Below are 11,147 nucleotides of genomic sequence, written 5' to 3'. Positions count from 1 at the left end.
TAAAAATTATTAAACGATTTTGAGATGGGATTTAATGCCATTAGCAACTTTTCAAAATTATTAAAGTCTAGCACGATTTACACGGAGACTTGAATTGAAATTTGCATAATTAAAAATAACATAAATTTTATATAAGAATATAAATTTTGCACACAATATAAGCATGTTGAATGGCATTTTTAATTTAACGAAAAACGTTTTAATATTCTTTTGCTTATACTAATACTAACAAATACTAACATTTTTGGAAAATAATTATATGGTGTAATTCTTTTGCACGTTGTATAATATTTTTAACTGTTAAATTGAGATAAAATTTTCATTTGTGGACTTAAATTCTTTCATCCATTAGCGTCTTGTGTTTTAATATTTAAAATATACATAATGCTTCAAATGATTATTTTTCAAAGCTTTTTTGATTTTTAAATGGTGTTTATTATTACTAAACTATGTTCACAATACATCTTATATATATTTTAATAGCTACTGATCTACTGATCATTTTCTATTTTACAATTTTAATTTAATTTTGTTAGTTTTCATAGTAATTATATTATTCTAATGTTTATGTACAGCATGATAGGAAAAAGAGCTCAAAAACCTACATACATATGGATTACACACATCATACGCAAATTTTACATCATACGCAAATATACTTATATGCATCTTCAACATATAGGAAAAACCGGTCTCCGTGACGAGCCCGAATGTGAAATGCCGGAAAACGCAAATATCGGAAGGCAAAGATCGAAAATCGAACGATCAAAAAAAAGGGTGCATGGTAAACGGTACATACTCACTTAACCCATTTGAACCCAGAGCTCGCGTGAAAACACATGTCCCATGTGCCCAGGACTATTTTTTCGTTTATTTTCCAAAATCTTTGAGTTATTTCATGGGAAATATTTTTTATAAGATAGGGATGGGTAATTAATTGATTTTTCAACATTTTTAATTTTTTTCAAGGTGGTGTCGTGAACGACCTTTGGGGCTAATGAAACATGTTTTTTTAAATAAAACAAAAATCACAATGGAGTCACATAATCAGTTATAATACTGTCTCACTGGTTATTTGTAATTTTATTGTTAAGAAATTTATAAAATTAATTTTAAAAATAACTAAATAATCAAGAGATGCTCTTCGATAAAATGATATTTTCAAATCGCATAACATAACACACGTAGGTACATATATTGTGACATATACACATCGTCAACAAAAAAGGGTGCACCCTTTTAAAAGAAGAAATGTCATAAATGAGATTTTGAGTTCAAAAGTCGTAAAAACAAAATACATGAAGACAAAATAATTAATTATTATGATACGGTACAAAACATTTGTCATGCAATGGAATTTCACAGTTATCACAAGCGGAAAACGTTTTATTTTTACAGTGTCCACAATTTCTCCTTTTCTGTTTGACCAATATCAAATGTCTTCCAACTTCCTTTTGATTTTGATTAACTTTGCCGGGTCTGAATGGGACCGACCAATTGTTTTCGTTTTTGACCATAACACTTGCACAACGTCTCTGTTACCTGTCTGATAAATCCTAATTTATCAAATTTACAACCAAAACTTTTGCTAAGAATCCAAGCGTTATTCTCAGCTACATCGATGTTCCAAAACAGAATAGGCATGTACCATTTTTTCCCTCTAATACTTATGTTATAGTTAGAAATATGGTTATCCATTTGATCAACCCCACCCATATATTTATTATACATATTTATACTAAATGGTTGATTGATTTCCACCCTACTTTTTTCTTTAACCGAATATCAGTTTCCAGGGGTGGTAATATGTATATATATGGAATCCGGAAGTTGAGACTCGTCCCAATTATCAATTTCTTCCCGTATCTCTGCAGTAGTAAAATTGCATTCTCTGGAAAAAAATATGTGTCATTATCCCAAGGAGTCATATACGACTCCGTCGACTTTGATTTTTTTTTTCAGGAATATGAGATATATAAACGCAATTTCTCTTATGCATATTATACAATAAGTCCTACTGTATTAGAAACATAAAGATAAATAAAAAATATGTAAAAATAAAAAACTTACGTATGTTTTCTCTTCGACATATCTGCAAGTCGAAAAGCGCTCGATGTTATTCCCTCAAAACTCCAAAAGGAACTGATTTAATTTCGTGTGACTTTCTTAAAATTCATCACCAACATCTAACCAAGCGTAACGAAAGGTTTTACGGCCGGCCTGAGTGATCCCTTTATTTTACGACGCAAAATTGTAAAATGCCGTGAATGACCGCGCTGGCATACATCGAGTAAGTTCATAACTGACCGCGTGGGTTCAAATGGGTTAATTTGCGCGAGCAGGATACAACAGGAACATGAGGAACAGGCTTTCCTCCCGTATTAATGTGCCCGCGCAGAATACGGGAGAAAAAGCCTGTTCCTCTTGTTCCTGTTGTATCCTGCTCGCGCAAATTAAGTGAGTATGTACCGTTTACCATGTACCCTTTTTTTTGATCTTTCGATTTTCGATCTTTGCCTTCCGATATTTGCGTTTTCCGGCGTTTCACATTCGGGCCCGTGAGGTAGACCCAGGAAAAACAGCTCAAAAACCTATTTACAATTCTTATAAATGCTCACAATACATCTAATACATAATATTAATTAAAGACTCTCTAAAGTCGATGACCTATATAATGATTTCAACTATATAATCATAATCTACATAATCATTTGAACTATTTAAACTACATATTTTTATAAAATATGTAGATTTTTTAAATGCAATTTATGTAGTAGGTACCAAACATTCCACTTTTTCGTTTTTCAATGTATTTAAAGTCAGCTAGTCGTGTATATACATACATATTTACATATATATGTATGTAAATATAAGAATATACTACATAGTATGAACACTAATAAAGGTTAGCCTGTACGGAAATAGGTTAAGGCGCCACTACTATCTTCTCTCACATCCGGTCTACGAATTCAATTCAACTTTTGTGTGTGACCCTTGCTTCAACTTCCCACGGGTACGGTCCGCAAAGAAAACTCGGAATAGACGCCTTCAATCTATTTTCCGAAGATTTTTAAACGAATACTACCCATACTCGTTCCGTGTAAGAGATTTCACGCAACTTTGCCGTGGCTTCGATCACATACTATACCAGCTGCTATACGCAATTGGGGACACAAAGGCGGACGCCTCGTATTTTATTTTTAATTTCGAAGACCTTTGAGATTACCAAGGACACGAATAAAGTCTCACTCTATGCGGTGGTAAAGTTTTCCGAAATTTTTTGTTTCGTCGTTCATTATCTCCGTGGGTCTCTGATTTAGTTAGCTCAAAGGGTGCGATAGCGCGTTCGCGAACGAATTTCGCCGAATTTCAAACCGCCCCTTCGCAATCTCCACATCGTTAAAGATTCAGCTTTCCTATCGCTTGACGCTTTTCCGAGAGAAAACAGGAAAGTTTTCCTCGTGTTTATTCAAGTTGCTATACTGTTACTGGTGTTTGTTAACTTTTTGCTCTTTGCCTTGTTCCACTTTCATTTGTTCTAGTTGATATATTTACTTACCAACTCTTCCCCTATTTTTTTCCGTGGAACTTTTACCTACTCTAAATTTGTTCAGAATGGAACTGTCAGATGTCATTGCATTTTTTAATATATAAAAGTCTAGCTGAAAGCATTTATTTTCATCCATGAAAGCAGTATTTCATTTGAAAGTGATATTAATACTTTTTCCAATTTGCTAGAAATCCTCTTTTGCTTGTAGACATAAGTAAATTTTCAATTGAAAACTTATAATTTACCAATGGTTTTTTAATAGAAATAAATACTTTTATCCTTTTATACAGAAAATAATTATAATGTGATATTGGAATTGTAGTACTTAAGTTATACATATTATTTTTAATAAATAAAATATCATATTATCATAATACGAAGACTATACCTATTTATATACCTATAGTGTTGTACCCGATGAAATATCATCGCATGAGTGTTAGCATATTAAGTTATTAAATAAAAAAAATGTGTCGGTCCAGTGTTCGGTTGATTTTTTTTCAAATACCTTTTAAATATGTATATTTAATTTAATATTAATATTTTATTGTTTCATATGAAAAAGAGGTAAAAAATATCTACCTACCTACATACATATAAACAATATAAAACACCAATATAAAAAAATAATTAATTGATTAAATAAATTTTCAATAGATGGCGCTAAATACCCAGACTCTAATTTGTCTAGAGGAAATATTGGTAGCAAACAATATGAATTGAAGTTTTTTCTCAGATACACACACAGAATAGCGATATTATATATACTATGTATATACTTATATATGATTAAAATTTAATCATAAAATACTAAAATATAATATATGGATTTAAAATCCGATTTTTATCTAAATATAATATTCAGAACTATTTTATATATGTATTCATATAGCATAGGAATAAAATTTAAAATAGAAATGTTAGTTGCATTATTTTTTAAATTATATAAATATCATTTATTTAAATGTAAATATTATTCAAAATATAGGCATGTAAAATATTTAAATTCATTGTTTGATTCAAAATATAAATTTGTAATTAAATAAGTTGGACTGCGAAGAATGGAATAAATCGGTTTGGACGTCATATTTTTAAAATGTAAGTCCCAAAATTAATATTATTATTCGGAATAAATGCCTATTTTATGGGGAAATGAAATTATAAATAATTCAATCCAGTAAAGAAAGTTGTGTCTGTATTTTATAAATAATAAAGCTGTAAATGTGGAAAATATCCATCTGGATACACCTGGTTAAATCACACATTTACCTGACACCGTATTGATAGTTGGTCGTATTGATAGTTGCTGACTTAGAAAATTTAATAAAACATTCATGATAAACTATTTTAATTGACAACGTAACAATCTCGAACGTGCATCACCACATTTCGTCACGTGAGTGTTAATTATGCACGAAGATATCTCGGTATCGACTGTATGTCTATTGAATAGATACCTGTATATTTATAAAGATTTCATTAAATCGGTTTTATTGATGTTGAAATTAGGTATGCATTGTGTTTATGTACATATTTCGTTTGGGTATGCAGTCGTCTGCTGTAAATGTTCTCCATGCTAGTAGAAAGTCACCTGGACTAAGTAAGTTTTCGCTCGGGTTCGAGTGCAATAAAAGAAAATCACCTACATAGTATTTGATCTTTAATGAAAATGTTACCCGGCGTCTTTTCACCAGGAGAAGTTCTCGAATTATACGATTTTTACTACGTATATTGTGAAAGTTTGTCGGATATATCGAAGTGGATTAAATTTTTGTTGTTGTTATTGTACTTTTTTGAGATTTTTTTTAACGTGGGTGTGTTTTGCGAAACCATTCAGTGACATCTATGGTAGAAAGTTTTAATTGACTCCAATTTGTTTCGAAGTATTTAAATGTTGGAATCTTTCTTTGAAATGAGTTTTATTTTTATTGATGTATTAGTTAATTGTTTGAATAATGTTTTTTGTTCTTAATAGTCAAAACATTCAAGAAGAAGCTGTGATTATGTATACAATGTAAACCATTGAAACATACAAACATATATATCATCCTAAAAACACACAACCCCTTTCGATAGAATATTAATTTTCATCTAACCAAGAAATACGTCTGTTAATATTGAAATTATTATATATTCAACTATTTTGATTCTAACGTATAAGTCCCACTTGAATCTATCTAAGTCCTTTTGTATTTAAACAACTTCACCGATAATTATCTATATTCATACGTAGATAGATAAATACACATATCTAAATATTCTAAATTCAAATTTGCAAATGCTTCAGAAGATTGCGAAATTAAGCTCCACAGAGACGTCTGAATTAAACAGAGTGGATGCAAAACGTTTGCATTTCAAAACAGAGTAATCAACGTTTAGTGGCCACATCTGTCTTTAGAAATCAGACTCGAATATGTTTCTACATATTTACATTAATGTTTCGTTCAATTACATATATATATATATATATATATATATATATATATATATATATATATATATATATATATATATATATATATATATATATATATATATATATATATATATATATATATATATATATATATATATGTAATTGAAATGTCTTTTGATTTATGAGTTTGTTTCGGCTTATCAATTTAATGTTCTTATTAAATTTTAACGATTTTATCCCATTTAAAATCTTGAGTATTTTATATAAATTAACGAACTTCTCAACTCTACGCACTTCGGCCACATACACACGTCGGTCTCGGACGTTTCGCAGATATTATTAACCCGTTATGGGGTTGAAAGGGGGCGGCTGGGAAGGGATGTATCCGGTCTAAGGAGGCCTCAACCCTTTTTACAGTGTTCTCGGTCTGGCATTCCCGTTTCTGAACGCTGTCTTATTTATGCACAAGGGTCTCGACATCAATTGGTAATTTGGTTCAGGCCTCGCCAACTCTACCGGTTAATCCGTGATATGAGATGTAACCTTTTTGCAGTCGGTATTCAATTTTTTGTCGAATATTCCTAGATATATTGACGATGTTTCTTTCAGTTCGAATGATTTGATAAATACATAATCGTTTTGTACACATGACGCTGCGCGCTTTGCCGGCTGCTTATTGTCTGTCGGGGGGGGGGTAAAAAAACAAGAAGATAATAAAATAAGGAAATATTTGGCAGTAGCGTAAAAATGCGAAAAAATACGAGTGTCAATCTTTGTCAAAGGAACGGCAGAGAAAGAAAAATCAACAAATAACTAGAAGGAGACCTTAAAAGGGCCGCGAACTTCTATTTAGGGAACAATGGCGGCCGGCGTGCCATAGTCATACCTCTACCACCCACTCTCTCTCCCCATTACCCGCCGAAAAAGAAGGAGCACTCTGAAGGAAATATAAATATCAAAGAGGAAAGGTCTCCATGCGACATTCTAAGAAGTTTTTTTGTATCATTGCTCCTCGCTCCCCCTCGCCCTTCTCCTTGTCCTCGCCGGAGATGTGTCCTTCTGCTCTCGTTTACCTTCGTATTATCCTATTGTGTATGCAAAGAGATTGATAAAGGTAAGGCTCGCTCCTAAAGAGAGTCCTTATTCATTGGAAAAACATATATGCGACTTCATACGGGAGTATTCAATTTTGATTAATTTCAAGTACTTACACATTCATACATCGATGGATTTAAAATTTAATATAAACACTCACAGAACCATTCGTTCAAAATTCTCGAATTGGTCAATTAAGACAATTGATTAAAATTAAACGATTTTTAAATATTATTATTATTATTATTTATTATTATTTTATTGTTTATTATAATTATTGTTTATTAGTATTATTATTACTATTTAGTATTTATTGTTATTATTATTATTATTAAAGTGCATTCGAACAGTGGTCGGGAACTGGCAGCTCCGGAGCAAGATGAGGTTCTTTGTTTTATTACCTACACTTTAAATGATGTGAAGTAATCAACAAACATAACTTTGTCTCTGGAAAAAAATTACAATTTTATTTGGCGAATGAATTTTACGATATTTGTTTGCATCAAAAAATTCCAACATCATAAAATTCGATTTAAAATAAATCTATTTAATATTTATTAAATAACATGCTGCTGCTCTTAGAAGCTAATTTCATTTTTTCTCTCTGTTAGAAAAAGGTTCCCGATTTCTGTATTAGACGAATTTTCTGGCATTGAAATATATGTAGAACTTTTTGCAGAAAACTTGCGAAAGAGTACAAAAAATCAAAAACTGTTGCTTTGCATAATGCAAAAGCTCTAATCTTTATTACTTCAATATTGTCACACAATAAACCGATAGTAAATAAATAAAACGATGATTTATGCTAAATACTCGTTAAAAACAAATTATTCAAGTATTGTGAAATGAAGTAGTAGAAGGAGAACAATCTCTGATGCTGATAGAAAAAATTAGAAGTCTTGATAATCACTATCCTCAATCATATAATATAATATGAAATCATACAATTTGTTTAATAGTGATGAAAATCAACAGTCGATCTTCCCACAATTTCATGTAATATTACATAGGTACATATATGTATGTATGATCCCAATGAATGAAAGTGGCCCAAGTCCATTTTTCTTCATTTCGAGAAATATCTCGCAAAACATGAAATCTAATGATTTGTGTTCAACAATATTTAATGACATATTTGGCCAAAAATCAATATATATCGTGTATTACCTTACAAGAAGCTACACGCCAAATTTGAAATTTATATATATACATATGAGAGTTAAAACTATAAATATTTATATATTAGAGATAACGAGAACCTATAGAACAAATTTTATAAAATTTAGAGTGAATTATAGGCGTTTAAACAATTAAAATCTGATATGGCCATATCACGGCGAAAAGGTTGAAGATAGATTATGGTAGCTTGCAAGACGTCACCGTAACCAAAATTGTGGATATTTGATACGCATTGTATACGATATTTTATCTCCAACGTAATGGCAGACGATACATTAACGTATATTGATGACCAAAATGAGCAATATTGCAAAGTATGAAAACGATCGGATAAGAGATAAGAGATATAAAAAATGACCCCTTACACGAAAACCATGTGAACTGTATAAGAGGTAAGTAAAAATACTGGTGGCCTGTAATACGTTTATTCTGCTTTTCCAAGGATCTGGACATATTAAATGAAAATATTTAATAACAATTTATGAATTAAGACAAACAGAAATCGTGTTTTTGGAACCGAAAATTAGACTACCGCCACTTTAAAATATAATTGGTTACCAAACAACTCAAGACCTCCCAAGAATGTTATTCAAATTAAAAAAAAATCTAACAAATTCTACACGTTGATTTTAAATTATACACCAAAAGAATACTCTCGCAGAAATGACAAAATTTAAAATTCAACGGACTCCACAGCGATAATTCCGTTCTTAGAAAATGTAAACGAGAAATAGCCAAGCCGTTAAAAACAACACCTTTCAACCACACCAGCAACATACAAATGTATAACAAATTCCTCCATCGATAAGAATGACAGTGGATAATTTATGCTGAATAATTGCATTCGATTATACGGCGTGCCCGGTGGGTAATGGGTTACAGAATTATCAACGGGCCGAGATCAAATCACGATAAGAGCACACTCTAAACAGGCACATACGGATGATGAATGCGATATGAGTACCGCCGCAGCTTGATCTTTCACCTATTCGAATGCTTGGAAAGCCACTGGTCGACAACCGAGTGCGATTTAACACGTTGATTCCTGGCTTCGGGAATTTATCTAGCTGTATACACCAATTTGAGTAATACATACGATATTCCGGTCACTTTGCTTTTGGGGCGAATTTGAGACCCGGCAATATATCGCCAGGAAAACCAGAGCGGAATACTAATGACCGACATTTCGTCACCAGTTTTGTTGGGCCACCCACTGCGAGATGAATGACGCTCTGAACATAATAACACCACTATCGTACCCCGGTAAGAATTCGTAGAAAAAATAGTAATGTGGAATTTTCAAACAAAGCGATAAAATTAAATGTACTAGAGTGTGAATCATTGGTATTTATGTATGTGCATACTGTTGATGACCTGGTGCAGGTCAGTCGGGTGAAATATTGTGATCATGAATAGGTCATTAGTGTTGTAGTGCGGCGAAAGTGGCGCCATCGTGTGCTTTTTACTATCTAAAAAACTTTAAATGGTAACCGAACTATAGGTGTGTGGTTTAGTAATTCGTAAAAACAATGATTTGAATGCGATGCTGATTGTTTGTACGTATGGATGTACCATTGACCTCGTTCGATTCGGTTTTTGTTCACTGTTTGAAATAAAGGGCTTGTGGTAAAATGTCAATAGACCGTGGAACCGTTATTCGGATAGGTTTCTTCAATTTAAAAATAGAATAGGTAGCAATGTTGTGGTACTAAATGTAGTGGTGTATAACTTTTCAAAGAATATTGTTGAGAGATTGTATTACAAGTAACTAAAAAATCAAACGCAATTCATTCGATTTTTAAATAATGTCACAAAATATCATATTATTGTTGTTCATAATATATTTAGGTGAAAAGTTTGAATTCAATTCAAATTTATTTTATGTATTATAACATCTTTACGTATGTATATGCTTCTTATTTTATTTTTAACAAAGGTTTTCATATATGTACATATGTACATAGGTTTTTATGTACCGGTTAGAATATTTTTCGATTGGTATTTTTTCTAGAGATATTTATTAACTTCAGCTTCCTATTTTTATTTGCTTTTTTCATGGACCTATTTTTGGGTACCATTATATGATACATCAATAGAATTCATTATTAATTTGTAGCTACTTCCTACGCACTCATTTATCTACTAAAGCACGCAAATTTGTAGAAATCGTTTGATATTACACAAATTTAACAAAGCTACATATATATATATATATATATATATATATATATATATATATGTATATTACAAACCTGATAATCATGAAGATCATACGGAGTACCTTTGATAAGTTTGATCTTGATTAATCCAACACTACATACATATATGTACATATGATATGTATTTGATATTTTTTAAATCTTCAGATATATAATAATATAACCAATAGGCAGATTGATATTCAAACGTTCGTAAACGAACTTTCTAGTGACTTTTTTTTAGATTTTGTTCTTATAATAAATCAGTACGTATACCAAAGTTTGACAATACCTATTACATATATTCTGAATCATTAACAAGTTCCACTGAAATATCAAACGAGTAAGCGCTGCTATTGGACAACAATTTCACTTTGCAATGCCTCACCTTTTGCATGGAAATTGTTACCAGGTAAAATCGTGACTGCAAATAATCGCCACCATTTATTTTATAACCGTTCGGGCTTCTGTGATCTTTAGAACGTGTCATCAATTCGATCTTATCTCGAACACGAGAACAAATAAATAAATAAACGAATGACGGATTTGGGAATTTCAAGAGATGAAACGCCGCGAACAAGATCGGTGCTTTCCGCACCGGAAAAAAGCTCTATCGGCCACCTGTTATCGAAACTTTTTCCCTTGGCATTCAGCCATCGACTATGAAAAACTAACTTCCTTACCCTAACTAATAAATTGTCACCCCCTC

Source organism: Arctopsyche grandis, chromosome 11, assembly GCF_051622035.1.
Source record: "Arctopsyche grandis isolate Sample6627 chromosome 11, ASM5162203v2, whole genome shotgun sequence".
NCBI classification, from domain to species: domain Eukaryota; kingdom Metazoa; phylum Arthropoda; class Insecta; order Trichoptera; family Hydropsychidae; genus Arctopsyche; species Arctopsyche grandis.
Note: the sequence above shows the minus strand (reverse complement) of the source record.